The following is a 17104-nucleotide window of genomic DNA, read 5'->3' as shown; positions in this document are numbered from 1 at the left end:
ACGTCAGTAGAAAATACATGCAAACATGTATTCATATTGATATCCTATTAACCTGAATAATAAAATAAACTTGCAATTTTTACTACTCAAAAAGCATTGGACAAATTGCTTTTGTGTTTTCCATTCCACCCCACAAAGAGTTTTCTTCAGTACATTATATGGTACATTAAATGCTGCCATTAAAAACAAGAACTTGTCTCACTAAAAACAAGCCCTTATATGACTATGAGGACGGAAAAATAATAAAGTTATGACTATCGGAATACAAAGAGGCAAAATCAAGATATTATTTTTGTCCTTAAGGTTGAAATTGGACCTCTAAGATGATTTCATGCAACAAACTCTGCATTTCTATAAATCACCGGTTAGACCATACATGGAATATTGTGTACAGTTTTGAGCACCTGTGTATGAGAAGGACATTGCTGAACTAGAATGCGTGCAAAGAAGGGAAAGCAAGGTAATTAAAGGACCTCATCACAGACGGGGATTCTTTACTGTAAGAGCAGTTCGACGATTGAACTCTCTGCCACATTGAAAAGTGTTTTTTTGAAAAATATAAAATTTCATCATATTTGTACCAGATTCTGGAGATGGAACTTTGATCCAGGAATTTATTCTAATAGCCATATTTGGAGTAAGGGAGGAATTTTTCCCCTAATGACAACATTGGAATGCACTCCAAGACAGTTTTTGCCTTCCTCTGGATCAACACGGCAGGTTTATAGGTTGAATTTGATGGACCTTTTTTCAATATTATCAACTATTCAACTCTGTAACAAAAGTGAGCTTCCATGGCCCGTACGGGGATCAAACCCGTGACCTTGGCGTTATTAGCACCACGCTCTAACCAACTGAGCTAACCGGCCACTTTTACAACAAAGATTCACGTCACGTCAGTAGAAAATACATGCAAACGTGTATTCATATTGATATCCTATTAACCTGAATAATAAAATAAACTTGCAATTTTTACTACTCAAAAAGCATTGGACAAATTGCTTTTGTGTTTTCCATTCCACCCCACAAAGAGTTTTCTTCAGTACATTATATGGTACATTAAATGCTGCCATTAAAAACAAGAACTTGTCTCGCTAAAAACAAGCCCTTATATGACTATGAGGACGGAAAAATAATAAAGTTATGACTATCGGAATACAAAGAGGCAAAATCAAGATATTATTTTTGTCCTTAACCCCTTCCCGACATTTGACGTACATGTACGGCATGGAAAGCATTGACTTCCCGCAAAATGCCGTACATGTACGTCAAACGTTTGGCACCGGCTCAGAAGCTGAGCCGGTGCCATCATCACCGGATCTCAGCTGTATCTTACAGCTGACATCCGACTGTAACGGCGGGGACCGAAATTAGCTTCGATCCCCGCCATTAACCCCTTAAGTGCAGCACTCAAACGCGATCGCTGCACTTAAGGTGTTTGCAGCTCATCGGAGCCCCAGCAATGAAATTGCCGGGGTTCCGGTGGCTGCAATGTCAACCGGAGGCCTAATACTGGCCTCCCGGTCTGCCTAGCACCGAAGCCGGTCAAGATCCGCCCGGCGGCGGAGCCTGATCGGCTTCCGTAGCTGCCGGCAAGATGGCGCCGGGTCAGGAGCTGATCCGGCGTCATCAGCGGTGGAGGTCAGCTGTACTGTACAGCTGACATCCACCTGTAACGGCAGGAACCGGAGCTAGCTCCGATCCCTGCCATTAACCCCTTCGATGCAGCAATCGAAAGCGATTGCTGCATCGTAGCGGATACTAGCAGATCGCCAGCCCTGACAGGCAATCGGGACTGGCGACTGCTGTTATGGCAACAGGAGACACAATGGTCTCCTGCTCTGCCATTACGGAAGCCGATTTAGGCCCCGCCGGGAGGCGAAGCCTAAACGGCTTGCTGTCAGTGAATGACTGACAGATCTAATACATTGCACTACATAGGTAGTGCAATGTATTAGAAAAAAAAAAATCTGACCGTTGGACCTTCAAGTCCCCTAGTGGGACTTGAGAAAAAGTGTAAAAAAAAGTGCAAAAAATAAAAGTTTGAAAACAATAAAAGTTTCAAGTAATCAAATAAAACACAATCCCCCTTTTAGGGCAGATTCACACGAACGTTGCGTTTTTGCGCGCGCAAACAACGCAGCGTTTTGCGAGCGCAAAAACCATTTGACAGCTGCGTGTGTCATGCGTGTCTGATGCGCGGCTGCGTGATTTTCGCGCAGCCGGCATCATAGAGATGAGGCTTGTCAACGCCCGTCACTGTCCAAGGTGCTGAAAGAGCTAAATCTTTCAGCACCCTCGACAGTGAATGCCGAACACAACAGCGAAAAACCTGTAAAAAAAAAAGATAAAGTTCCTACTTACCGAGAACTTCCCGGCCGTTGCCTTGGTGACGCGTCCTTGGTGACGCGCCTCTCTTGACATCGGGCCCCACCTCCCTGGGTGACGCAGCAGTCCAAGTGACCGCTGCAGCCTGTGATTGGCTGCAGCCTGTGCTTGGCCTGTGATTGGCTGGAGCTGTCACTTGAACTGAAGTGTCATCCCGGGAGGTCGGACTGCAGGAAGGAGACAGGACTAATCGGTAAGTTAGAACTTCGGTTTTTTTTTACAGGTTAATGTATTTTGGGATCGCAAGTCACTGTCCATGGTGCTGAAACAGTTTAACCCTTTCAGCACCATGGACAGTGACTATCTCCTGACGTCGCGTACCGATAATTTTTTTGCCGGGATCGGCCAAAACGAGTTTGGCCGAACCCGGTGAAGTTCGGTACGCTTGTCCGGCTTCGCTCATCGCAAAGACACTCCGTTTGGATGTTCGGAAACAGAAAAGCACGTGGTGCTTTTCGGTTTTCATTCATCCTTTTCACTGCTGTTGCGCGAATCACGCTCGTCCCACGGAAGTGCTTCCGTGTGGTGCGCGTGATTTTCACGCACCCATTGACTTCAATGGGTGCGTGATGCGCGAAATACGCAGAGTTATTGAACCTGTCGCGCTTTTTGCGCAGCAGACAAACGCTGCGCAAAAAGCACGGACTGTCTGTACTGCCCCATAGACTTGTATTGGTCCATGCGTGCCGCGTGAAAACCACGCGGCCCGCACGGACCGAATACACGCTCGTGTGAATCCCCCCTTACTCTTATCAAGTCCTTTATTATTGAAAAATAATAATAAACCATATGTATTTAGTGTCGCCACGACCGTAACGACCGGAGGTATCAAAATATTATATTATTTATTTTACGCGGTGAACAGCGTAAAAAAACCCCGTAAAAAACGTTACCAGAGTTTCTGTTTTTTGGTCACTTTGCCCTACAAATATTACAATAAAAAGTGATCAAAAAGTCGCACGTATCCAAAAATGGTACCTATAAAAACTATAGCTCGTCCCGCAAAAAACAAGCCCTCATACACGTCCGTCGACAAAAAAATTAAAAAGTTATGGTTCTCACAACTTGGCGACAGAAAAAATACATTCTTTTTACAAAAGTAATTTTATTGTGCAAAAAGTTGTAAAACATAAAAAAGTGCTATAAATTAGGTATCGCCGGAATCGTACTGACCCGCAGAATGAAGTTAACATGTAGTTTATAATGCGTGGTGAACGCTGTATAAAAAAAACAAAAAAAGCTGTGCCAGAATTGCGTTTTTTTGTTTACCTGGCATCCCAAAAAATAGGATAAAAGGTGATCAAAAAGTCACATGTACCCCAAAATGGTACCAATAATAACTACAGCTCGTCCCGCAACAAACCAGCCCTCATACCGCTACGTCTATGAAAAATAAAATTAGTTATGGCTCCAATAAGTCAGGAAATAAATAAATATGCAGTTGTGCCCGAGGGGAACATTTCTTCAGTTTCAAGAGGCGATTTATCAAGGACCTAAAATTAGGGAACCAGGAAGGGGAGAGCCCAAACATATCCGCTGGAAGCGACGGTGCCCGTATTATACCAGGACAACACTTCCCAGCAAAATTCCCCAAACTACAAAGGCGCGGAGTGTGGACCAAAAGGGGGATAAGAAATGACACCATTTATCAGTGCGACACCGGCCTGTGCAGAAAGGATTGCTTCACAGCGTAACACACATCTATGGATTATTTTTATTTTTTTATACCACCTGACTATGCCCCTTATATACTCCGCCCCGCTTACATGTACCCCCACATTATAAAACACCAGCAATACTCAAACAAATATAGTACCAAGCAAAATCCGCTCTCCAAAAGCCAAATGGTGCTCCCTCGGCCCTGAACCCTGCAGCGTCCCCAAACAGCAGTTTCCTTCAACATATATGGCATCGTCATACCTGGGAGAACCCTTTTAACAATTTTTGGGGTGTGTGTCTCCAGCGTCATAAGCTGGGCATGACATATTTGCCACTGAATGGCATATCTAGGGAAAAATATACATTTTTAATTTGCACCATCCACAGCGCATTCATTTATGGAAAAGACCTGTGGGTTGAAAATGCTCACTACACCCCTTAATAAATGCCTTGAGGGGTGCAGTTCCATAGTGGGGGTCACTTATCAGGGGTTTCTTTTTATTATTTCACATCTGAGCCTCTGCAGTTGTGAACCAATACTTTGTAAATCGCCAAATTAGGCCTCCACTCCGCATGGTACTCTTCACTTCTGAGCCCTGTCATATGTCCAGACAAAAGATTAGTGCCCCATGTAGGGTGTTTCTAAAACCAGGAAACACCGCATAATAATTAGAGAGCTGTCTTGTTATGGTGGCACAAGCCGGGCACCACATATTGGCATATCTATGGAAAAAAAATCCAATTTTCACTCTGCAACATTGAGCGCACACTAATTTCTACAAAACACCTGCAGGGTTAAAATGCTTACTACACCCCTTGGTAAATGCATTGAGGGGTGTAGTTTCCAAAATGGGGTCACTTCTGGGGGGTTTCCACTGTTTTGGGCCCACAGGTGCCCAGAAACCAATCCAGCAACATCTGCACTCCAAATGGCGGTCCTTCCCATCTGAGCCCTGCGGTTTGCCCAAACAGCAGTTTATGACCACATATGGGGTATTGCCGTACTCGGGAGAAATAGCTTTACAAATGTTGGGTTCTTTTTTTCCTTTATTTGTTGAGAAAATGAAAAAATTTGCGCTAAAGCTACGTCTTATTGAAGAAAAAGGACTGTTTTTATTTTCACTGCCTAATTCTAATAAATTCTATGAAACATCTGTGGGGTCAAAATGCTCACTACACCCCTAGATGCATTCCTCAAGAGGTGTAGTTTCCTAAATGGAGTCCCTTTTTGGGCGTTTTCATTGTTTTGTCCCCTCAGGGGCTTTGCAAATGTGACCTGGCCTCCGCAAATCATTCCTGCTAAATGTGATCTCAAAAAGCCAAATAGTGCTCTTTCCCTTCTAAGCCCTGCCGTGTGTCTAAACAGCCGTTTATTACCACATGTGGGGTATTGTTTTACTCGGGAGAAATTGCTTTACAAATTTTGTGGTGCTTTTTCTCCTTCAGTCCTTCTGGAAATGAGAAAAAATTAGCTAAACCTACATTTTCTTTGAAAAAATGTAGATTATTATTTTCAGGGCCTACTTCCAATAATTTCTGCAAAAAAACTGTGGTGTCAAATCGCTCACTATACCCCTAGATAATTTCCTCAATGGGTGTAGTTTCCAAAATGGGGTCACTTGTGGGGGGTTTCCACTGTTTTATCCCCTCAGGGGCTTTGTAAATGTGACATGGCCTCCGAAAACCATTCCTGCTAAATGTGAACTCCAAAAGCCAAATAGCGCTCTTTCCCTTCTCAGCCTCGCCGTGTGTCCAAACAGCCGTTTATTACCACATGTGGGGTATTGTTTTACTCGGGAGAAATTTCTTTACAAATTTTATGGTGCTTTTTCTCCTTTAGTCCTTGTGGAAATGAAAAAAAATTAGCTAAACCTACATTTTATTTGAAAAAATGTAGATTTTCATTTTCACAGCCTACTTGCAAAAATTTCTGCAAAAAACCTGTGGGGTCAAAATGCTCACTATACCCCTAGATAATTTCCTCAAGGGGTATAGTTTACAAAATGGGGTCACTTGTTTGGGGTTTCCACTGTTTTGTCACCTCAGGGGCTTTGTAAATGTGACATGGCCTCCGCAAACCATTCCTGCTAAATGTGAACTCCAAAAGCCAAATAGCGCTCTTTCCCTTCTCAGCCACGCCGTGTCTCCAAACAACCGTTTATTACCACATGTGAGGTATTGTTTTACTCGGGAGAAATTGCTTTACAAATTTTGCAGTGCTTTTTCTCCTTTAGTCCTTGTGGAAATGAGAAAAAAAATCGCTAAACCTACATTTTCTTTGAAGAAATGTTGATTTTAATTTTCACGGCCTACTTCCAATAATTTCTGTAAAAAACCTGTGCGGTCAAAATGCTCACTACACCCCTAGATAATTTCCTTGAGGTGTCTAGTTTCCCAGATGGGGTCACTTTTGGTTGATTTTGACTGTTTTGGCACCGCAAGAGCCCTTCAAACCTGAAATGGTGCCTAAAATATATTCTAACAAAAATAAGGCCCCAAAATCCACTAGGTGCTCCTTTGCTTCTGAGGCCGGTGCTTAAGTCCAGTAGCACGCTACGGCCACATGTGGGATATTTCCTAAAACTGCAGAAACTGGGCAACAAATATTGAGTTGCATTTCTCTGGTAAAACCTTCTGTTTTATAAAAAAAATTGTATTAAAAATGTATTTCTGCAGAAAAATATGAAATTTGTAAATTTCACCTCTACTTTGCTTTAATTCCTGTGAAATGTGTAAAGGGTTAAGACATTTTCTAAATGCTGTTTTGAATACTTTGAGGGGTGAAGATTTTAAAATGGGGTGACTTTTTTGGGGTTTCTAATATATAAGGCCCTCAAAACCACTTCACAACTGAACTGGCCCCTGTAAAAATAGCCTTTTGAAATTTTCTTGAAAATGTGAGAAATTGCTGCTAAAGTTCTAAGCCTTGTGAGGTCATAGAAAAATAAAAGGATGTTCAAAAAACGATGCCAATCTAAAGTAGACATATGGGTGATGTTAATTAGCAACAATTTTGTGTGGTATAACTGCCTGTCTTACAAGCAGATACATTTAAATTGAGAAAAATGCTAATTTTTGCAATTTTTCGCTAATTTTTGGTGTTTTTCACAATTAAATACTGAACATATCGAGCAAATTTTGCCAGTAACATAAAGTCCAATGTGTCACGAGAAAACAATCTCAGAATCGCTTGGATAGGTGAAAGCATTCCGGAGTTATTACCACATAAAGTGACACATGTCAGATTTGAAAAATGAGGCTCTGTCAGGAAGGTCAAAAGTGGCTAAAGAGGGAAGGGGTTAAGGTTGAAATTGGACCTCTAAGATGATTTCATGCAACAAACTCTGCATTTCTATAAATCACCGGTTAGACCATACATGGAATATTGTGTACAGTTTTAAGCACCTGTGTATGAGAAGGACATTGCTGAACTAGAATGCGTGCAAAGAAGGGAAAGCAAGGTAATTAAAGGACCTCATCACAGACGGGGATTCTTTACTGTAAGAGCAGTTCGACGAATGAACTCTCTGCCACATTGAAAAGTGTTTTTTTGAAAAATATAAAATTTCATCATATTTGTACCAGATTCTGGAGATGGAACTTTGATCCAGGAATTTATTCTAATAGCCATATTTGGAGTAAGGGAGGAATTTTTCCCCTAATGACAACATTTGAATGCACTCCAAGACAGTTTTTGCCTTCCTCTGGATCAATACGGCAGGTTTATAGGTTGAATTTGATGGACCTTTTTTCAATATTATCAACTATTCAACTCTGTAACAAGCATGTAACAAAAGTGAGCTTACATGGCCCGTACGGGGATCGAACCCGTGACCTTGGCGTTATTAGCACCACGCGCTAACCAACTGAGCTAACCGGCCACTTTTACACCAAAGATTCACGTCACGTCAGTAGAAAATACATGCAAACGTGTATTCATATTGATATCCTATTAACCTGAATAATAAAATAAACTTGCAATTTTTACTACTCAAAAAGCATTGGACAAATTGCTTTTGTGTTTTCCATTCCACCCCACAAAGAGTTTTCTTTCAGTACATTATATAGTACATTAAATGCTGCCATTAAAAACAAGAACTTGTCTCGCTAAAAACAAGCCCTTATATGACTATGAGGACGGAAAAATGATAAAGTTATGACTATCGGAATACAAAGAGGCAAAATCAAGATATTATTTTTGTCCTTAAGGTTGAAATTGGACCTCTAAGATGATTTCATGCAACAAACTCTGCATTTCTATAAATCACCGGTTAGACCATACATGGAATATTGTGTACAGTTTTGAGCACCTGTGTATGAGAAGGACATTGCTGAACTACAATGCGTGCAAAGAAGGGAAAGCAAGGTAATTAACCCCTTAATGACCGGGCCATTTTGCACGTTAATGACCAAGGATTATTTTTTGTTTTTCCACGGTCGCATTCCAAGAGTCGTAACTGTTTTTGTATTCCGTCTATATAGCCGTATAAGGGCTTGTTTTTTCCGGGACGAGTTGTATTTTGTAATTGTACCATTTTTAGATGCTTATAACATATTGATTAACTTTTATTAACTTTATTTTAGGAGAGAATTGAAAATAAGCAGCTATTCCAGCATTAATTTTCACGTTATAAATTTACGCCGTTTACTATGCAGCGTAAATAACATGTTAACTTTATTCTATGGGTCGGCACGATTACAGGGATACCAAATGTATAAAGGTTTTATATGTTTTTTCTACGTTTGCACAATAAAAACCCTTTTAGAAAAAAATTACTTGTTTTTGCATCGCCGCGTTCCAAGAGCCGTCATTTTTTTATTTTTCCGTCGATGTGGCCGTACGTGGGCTTGATTTTTGCGGGACAATGTGTAGTTTTCATTAGTACTATTTTGGGGTACATAGGACTTATAGATGAACTTTTATTTTATTTTTTATGGGGGGAATGGGAGAAAAGAGAGAATTTTGCCGTTGTTTTTTGCGTTTTCTTTGGACGCCGTTCATCCGGCGGTTTAATTAATGTGTTCATTTTATTGGTCAAGTTGTTACGATCGCGGGGATACCATATATGTGTATGTGTGATTTGTTTTGACCGTTTTATTAAATAAAACCACTTTTTGGGGCAAAAAAGTAGTTTTATTTGACTTTGACTGTAATTTTTTTTATTTTTTTTTTCACAAACTTTATTTAACGGTTTTACTTTTTTTTTTTTAGTCCCACCAGGGGACTTCACTATGCGATGTGCAGATCGCATATATAATGCTTTGGTATACTTCGTATACCAAAGCATTATTGCCTGTCAGTGTAAAACTGACAGGCAACCTGTTAGGTCATGCCTCTGGCATCGCCTAACAGGCAGATGCTGAAGACAGACCTGGGGGTCTTTGTTAGACCCCCGGCTGTCATGGAAACCCGACGGAGACCCGCGATTTGTTTGCGGGGGCGCCGATCGGGAGACAGAGGGAGTTCCCCCTTCTGTCAAACACATTAAATGCCGCTGTCACTGTTGACAGCGGCATTTAATGGGTTAAACTGCCGGAATCGGCGCGTGCTTCGATTCCGGCAGTTGCAGCAGGAGCCAGGCTGTGTATAACAGCCGTGCTCCTGCCGCTGATCGCGTGGGTAAACTGTCAGTACCCGCGCGATCACAGGACGGATATATCCGTCCTCCTGCGCGAACTAGCAGCTGCTGAGGACGGATATATCCGTCCTTCGGCGTTAAGGGGTTAAAGGACCTCATCACAGATGGGGATTCTTTACTGTAAGAGAAGTTCTACGATTGAACTCTCTGCCACATTGAAAAGTGTTTTTTTGAAAAATATAAAATTTAAAATATAAATAGGACGGAAAAATAATAAAGTTATGACTATCGGAATACAAAGAGGCAAAATCAAGATATTATTTTTGTCCTTAAGGTTGAAAGTGGACCTCTAAGATGATTTCATGCAACAAACTCTGCATTTCTATAAATCACCGGTTAGACCATACATGGAATATTGTGTACAGTTTTGAGCACCTGTGTATGAGAAGGACATTGCTGAACTAGAATGCGTGCAAAGAAGGGAAAGCAAGGTAATTAAAGGACCTCATCACAGACGGGGATTCTTTACTGTAAGAGCAGTTCGACGATTGAACTCTCTGCCACATTGAAAAGTGTTTTTTTGAAAAATATAAAATTTCATCATATTTGTACCAGATTCTGGAGATGGAACTTTGATCCAGGAATTTATTCTAATAGCCATATTTGGAGTAAGGGAGGAATTTTTCCCCTAATGACAACATTGGAATGCACTCCAAGACAGTTTTTGCCTTCCTCTGGATCAACACGGCAGGTTTATAGGTTGAATTTGATGGACCTTTTTTCAATATTATCAACTATTCAACTCTGTAACAAAAGTGAGCTTCCATGGCCCATACGGGGATCGAACCCGTGACCTTGGCGTTATTAGCACCACGCTCTAACCAATAAAATAATAATAAAATAAACTTGCAATTTTTACTACTCAAAAAGCATTGGACAAATTGCTTTTGTGTTTTCCATTCCACCCCACAAAGAGTTTTATTTCAGTACATTATATGGTACATTAAATGCTGCCATTAAAAACAAGAACTTGTTTCGCTAAAAACAAGCCCTTATATGACTATGAGGACGGAAAAATAATAAAGTTATGACTATCGGAATACAAAGAGGCAAAATCAAGATATTATTTTTGTCCTTAAGGTTGAAATTGGACCTCTAAGATGATTTCATGCAACAAACTCTGCATTTCTATAAATCACCGGTTAGACCATACATGGAATATTGTGTACAGTTTTGAGCACCTGTGTATGAGAAGGACATTGCTGAACTAGAATGCGTGCAAAGAAGGGAAAGCAAGGTAATTAAAGGACCTCATCACAGACGGGGATTCTTTACTGTAAGAGCAGTTCGACGATTGAACTCTCTGCCACATTGAATAGTGTTTTTTTGAAAAATATAAAATTTCATCATATTTGTACCAGATTCTGGAGATGGAACGTTGATCCAGGAATTTATTCTAATAGCCATATTTGGAGTAAGGGAGGAATTTTTCCCCTAATGACAACATTGGAATGCACTCCAAGACAGTTTTTGCCTTCCTCTGGATCAACACGGCAGGTTTATAGGTTGAATTTGATGGACCTTTTTTCAATATTATCAACTATTCAACTCTGTAACAAGCATGTAACAAGCATTTAAACAAGCATGTAACAAGCATGTAACAAAAGTGAGCTTCCATGGCCCGTACGGGGATCGAACCCGTGACCTTGGCGTTATTAGCACCACGCTCTAACCAACTGAGCTAACCGGCCACTTTTACACCAAAGATTCACGTCACGTCAGTAGAAAATACATGCAAACGTGTATTCATATTGATATCCTATTAACCTGAATAATAAAATAAACTTGCAATTTTTACTACTCAAAAAGCATTGGACAAATTGCTTTTGTGTTTTCCATTCCACCCCACAAAGAGTTTTCTTTCAGTACATTATATGGTACATTAAATGCTGCCATTAAAAACAAGAACTTGTCTCGCTAAAAACAAGCCCTTATATGACTATGAGGACGGAAAAATAATAAAGTTATGACTATCGGAATACAAAGAGGCAAAATCAAGATATTATTTTTGTCCTTAAGGTTGAAATTGGACCTCTAAGATGATTTCATGCAACAAACTCTGCATTTCTATAAATCACCGGTTAGACCATACATGGAATATTGTGTACAGTTTTGAGCACCTGTGTATGAGAAGGACATTGCTGAACTAGAATGCGTGCAAAGAAGGGAAAGCAAGGTAATTAAAGGACCTCATCACAGACGGGGATTCTTTACTGTAAGAGCAGTTCGACGATTGAACTCTCTGCCACAATGAAAAGTGTTTTTTTGAAAAATATAAAATTTCATCATATTTGTACCAGATTCTGGAGATGGAACTTTGATCCAGGAATTTATTCTAATAGCCATATTTGGAGTAAGGGAGGAATTTTTCCCCTAATGACAACATTGGAATGCACTCCAAGACAGTTTTTGCCTTCCTCTGGATCAACACGGCAGGTTTATAGGTTGAATTTGATGGACCTTTTTTCAATATTATCAACTATTCAACTCTGTAACAAAAGTGAGCTTCCATGGCCCATACGGGGATCGAACCCGTGACCTTGGCGTTATTAGCACCACGCTCTAACCAATAAAATAATAATAAAATAAACTTGCAATTTTTACTACTCAAAAAGCATTGGACAAATTGCTTTTGTGTTTTCCATTCCACCCCACAAAGAGTTTTCTTTCAGTACATTATATGGTACATTAAATGCTGCCATTAAAAACAAGAACTTGTCTCGCTAAAAACAAGCCCTTATATGACTATGAGGACGGAAAAATAATAAAGTTATGACTATCGGAATACAAAGAGGCAAAATCAAGATATTATTTTTGTCCTTAAGGTTGAAATTGGACCTCTAAGATGATTTCATGCAACAAACTCTGCATTTCTATAAATCACCGGTTAGACCATACATGGAATATTGTGTACAGTTTTGAGCACCTGTGTATGAGAAGGACATTGCTGAACTAGAATGCGTGCAAAGAAGGGAAAGCAAGGTAATTAAAGGACCTCATCACAGACGGGGATTCTTTACTGTAAGAGCAGTTCGACGATTGAACTCTCTGCCACATTGAAAAGTGTTTTTTTGAAAAATATAAAATTTCATCATATTTGTACCAGATTCTGGAGATGGAACTTTGATCCAGGAATTTATTCTAATAGCCATATTTGGAGTAAGGGAGGAATTTTTCCCCTAATGACAACATTGGAATGCACTCCAAGACAGTTTTTGCCTTCCTCTGGATCAACACGGCAGGTTTATAGGTTGAATTTGATGGACCTTTTTTCAATATTATCAACTATTCAACTCTGTAACAAAAGTGAGCTTCCATGGCCCATACGGGGATCGAACCCGTGACCTTGGCGTTATTAGCACCACGCTCTAACCAATAAAATAATAATAAAATAAACTTGCAATTTTTACTACTCAAAAAGCATTGGACAAATTGCTTTTGTGTTTTCCATTCCACCCCACAAAGAGTTTTCTTTCAGTACATTATATGGTACATTAAATGCTGCCATTAAAAACAAGAACTTGTCTCGCTAAAAACAAGCCCTTATATGACTATGAGGACGGAAAAATAATAAAGTTATGACTATCGGAATACAAAGAGGCAAAATCAAGATATTATTTTTGTCCTTAAGGTTGAAATTGGACCTCTAAGATGATTTCATGCAACAAACTCTGCATTTCTATAAATCACCGGTTAGACCATACATGGAATATTGTGTACAGTTTTGAGCACCTGTGTATGAGAAGGACATTGCTGAACTAGAATGCGTGCAAAGAAGGGAAAGCAAGGTAATTAAAGGACCTCATCACAGACGGGGATTCTTTACTGTAAGAGCAGTTCGACGATTGAACTCTCTGCCACATTGAAAAGTGTTTTTTTGAAAAATATAAAATTTCATCATATTTGTACCAGATTCTGGAGATGGAACTTTGATCCAGGAATTTATTCTAATAGCCATATTTGGAGTAAGGGAGGAATTTTTCCCCTAATGACAACATTGGAATGCACTCCAAGACAGTTTTTGCCTTCCTCTGGATCAACACGGCAGGTTTATAGGTTGAATTTGATGGACCTTTTTTCAATATTATCAACTATTCAACTCTGTAACAAAAGTGAGCTTCCATGGCCCATACGGGGATCGAACCCGTGACCTTGGCGTTATTAGCACCACGCTCTAACCAATAAAATAATAATAAAATAAACTTGCAATTTTTACTACTCAAAAAGCATTGGACAAATTGCTTTTGTGTTTTCCATTCCACCCCACAAAGAGTTTTCTTTCAGTACATTATATGGTACATTAAATGCTGCCATTAAAAACAAGAACTTGTTTCGCTAAAAACAAGCCCTTATATGACTATGAGGACGGAAAAATAATAAAGTTATGACTATCGGAATACAAAGAGGCAAAATCAAGATATTATTTTTGTCCTTAAGGTTGAAATTGGACCTCTAAGATGATTTCATGCAACAAACTCTGCATTTCTATAAATCACCGGTTAGACCATACATGGAATATTGTGTACAGTTTTGAGCACCTGTGTATGAGAAGGACATTGCTGAACTAGAATGCGTGCAAAGAAGGGAAAGCAAGGTAATTAAAGGACCTCATCACAGACGGGGATTCTTTACTGTAAGAGCAGTTCGACGATTGAACTCTCTGCCACATTGAAAAGTGTTTTTTTGAAAAATATAAAATTTCATCATATTTGTACCAGATTCTGGAGATGGAACTTTGATCCAGGAATTTATTCTAATAGCCATATTTGGAGTAAGGGAGGAATTTTTCCCCTAATGACAACATTGGAATGCACTCCAAGACAGTTTTTGCCTTCCTCTGGATCAACACGGCAGGTTTATAGGTTGAATTTGATGGACCTTTTTTCAATATTATCAACTATTCAACTCTGTAACAAGCATGTAACAAAAGTGAGCTTCCATGGCCCGTACGGGGATCGAACCCGTGACCTTGGCGTTATTAGCACCACGCTCTAACCAACTGAGCTAACCGGCCACATTTACACCAAAGATTCACGTCACGTCAGTAGAAAATACATGCAAACGTGTATTCATATTGATATCCTATTAACCTGAATAATAAAATAAACTTGCAATTTTTACTACTCAAAAAGCATTGGACAAATTGCTTTTGTGTTTTCCATTCCACCCCACAAAGAGTTTTCTTCAGTACATTATATGGTACATTAAATGCTGCCATTAAAAACAAGAACTTGTCTCGCTAAAAACAAGCCCTTATATGACTATGAGGATGGAAAAATAATAAAGTTATGACTATCGGAATACAAAGAGTCAAAATCAAGATATTATTTTTGTCCTTAAGGTTGAAATTGGACCTCTAAGATGATTTCATGCAACAAACTCTGCATTTCTATAAATCACCGGTTAGACCATACATGGAATATTGTGTACAGTTTTGAGCACCTGTGTATGAGAAGGACATTGCTGAACTAGAATGCGTGCAAAGAAGGGAAAGCAAGGTAATTAAAGGACCTCATCACAGACGGGGATTCTTTACTGTAAGAGCAGTTCGACGATTGAACTCTCTGCCACATTGAAAAGTGTTTTTTTGAAAAATATAAAATTTCATCATATTTGTACCAGATTCTGGAGATGGAATTTTGATCCAGGAATTTATTCTAATAGCCATATTTGGAGTAAGGGAGGAATTTTTCCCCTAATGACAACATTGGAATGCACTCCAAGACAGTTTTTGCCTTCCTCTGGATCAACACGGCAGGTTTATAGGTTGAATTTGATGGACCTTTTTTCAATATTATCAACTATTCAACTCTGTAACAAAAGTGAGCTTCCATGGCCCATACGGGGATCGAACCCGTGACCTTGGCGTTATTAGCACCACGCTCTAACCAATAAAATAATAATAAAATAAACTTGCAATTTTTACTACTCAAAAAGCATTGGACAAATTGCTTTTGTGTTTTCCATTCCACCCCACAAAGAGTTTTCTTTCAGTACATTATATGGTACATTAAATGCTGCCATTAAAAACAAGAACTTGTCTCGCTAAAAACAAGCCCTTATATGACTATGAGGACGGAAAAATAATAAAGTTATGACTATCGGAATACAAAGAGGCAAAATCAAGATATTATTTTTGTCCTTAAGGTTGAAATTGGACCTCTAAGATGATTTCATGCAACAAACTCTGCATTTCTATAAATCACCGGTTAGACCATACATGGAATATTGTGTACAGTTTTGAGCACCTGTGTATGAGAAGGACATTGCTGAACTAGAATGCGTGCAAAGAAGGGAAAGCAAGGTAATTAAAGGACCTCATCACAGACGGGGATTCTTTACTGTAAGAGCAGTTCGACGATTGAACTCTCTGCCACATTGAAAAGTGTTTTTTTGAAAAATATAAAATTTCATCATATTTGTACCAGATTCTGGAGATGGAACTTTGATCCAGGAATTTATTCTAATAGCCATATTTGGAGTAAGGGAGGAATTTTTCCCCTAATGACAACATTGGAATGCACTCCAAGACAGTTTTTGCCTTCCTCTGGATCAACACGGCAGGTTTATAGGTTGAATTTGATGGACCTTTTTTCAATATTATCAACTATTCAACTCTGTAACAAAAGTGAGCTTCCATGGCCCATACGGGGATCGAACCCGTGACCTTGGCGTTATTAGCACCACGCTCTAACCAATAAAATAATAATAAAATAAACTTGCAATTTTTACTACTCAAAAAGCATTGGACAAATTGCTTTTGTGTTTTCCATTCCACCCCACAAAGAGTTTTCTTTCAGTACATTATATGGTACATTAAATGCTGCCATTAAAAACAAGAACTTGTCTCGCTAAAAACAAGCCCTTATATGACTATGAGGACGGAAAAATAATAAAGTTATGACTATCGGAATACAAAGAGGCAAAATCAAGATATTATTTTTGTCCTTAAGGTTGAAATTGGACCTCTAAGATGATTTCATGCAACAAACTCTGCATTTCTATAAATCACCGGTTAGACCATACATGGAATATTGTGTACAGTTTTGAGCACCTGTGTATGAGAAGGACATTGCTGAACTAGAATGCGTGCAAAGAAGGGAAAGCAAGGTAATTAAAGGACCTCATCACAGACGGGGATTCTTTACTGTAAGAGCAGTTCGACGATTGAACTCTCTGCCACATTGAAAAGTGTTTTTTTGAAAAATATAAAATTTCATCATATTTGTACCAGATTCTGGAGATGGAACTTTGATCCAGGAATTTATTCTAATAGCCATATTTGGAGTAAGGGAGAAATTTTTCCCCTAATGACAACATTGGAATGCACTCCAAGACAGTTTTTGCCTTCCTCTGGATCAACACGGCAGGTTTATAGGTTGAATTTGATGGACCTTTTTTCAATATTATCAACTATT

At 39.4% G+C, this 17104-nt stretch overlaps 3 non-coding genes across 3 annotated transcripts; all 3 read right to left on the bottom strand.

The window, feature by feature from the left end:
• Positions 1-795: 795 nt before the first annotated feature.
• On the bottom strand, positions 796-869 carry TRNAI-AAU (transfer RNA isoleucine (anticodon AAU)). Its single transcript has one exon. It is a non-coding gene; the product is annotated as a tRNA-Ile (tRNA).
• Positions 870-11303: 10434 nt separating this feature from the next.
• Positions 11304-11377, bottom strand: TRNAI-AAU (transfer RNA isoleucine (anticodon AAU)). Its single transcript has one exon. It is a non-coding gene; the product is annotated as a tRNA-Ile (tRNA).
• Positions 11378-14626: 3249 nt separating this feature from the next.
• Positions 14627-14700, bottom strand: TRNAI-AAU (transfer RNA isoleucine (anticodon AAU)). Its single transcript has one exon. It is a non-coding gene; the product is annotated as a tRNA-Ile (tRNA).
• Positions 14701-17104: the final 2404 nt, after the last annotated feature.

Source organism: Rhinoderma darwinii, chromosome 3, assembly GCF_050947455.1.
Source record: "Rhinoderma darwinii isolate aRhiDar2 chromosome 3, aRhiDar2.hap1, whole genome shotgun sequence".
NCBI classification, from domain to species: Eukaryota; Metazoa; Chordata; class Amphibia; order Anura; family Rhinodermatidae; genus Rhinoderma; species Rhinoderma darwinii.
The sequence above is the reverse complement of the archived record's forward strand: the minus strand, read 5'-3'. Positions and strand labels throughout refer to the sequence as shown.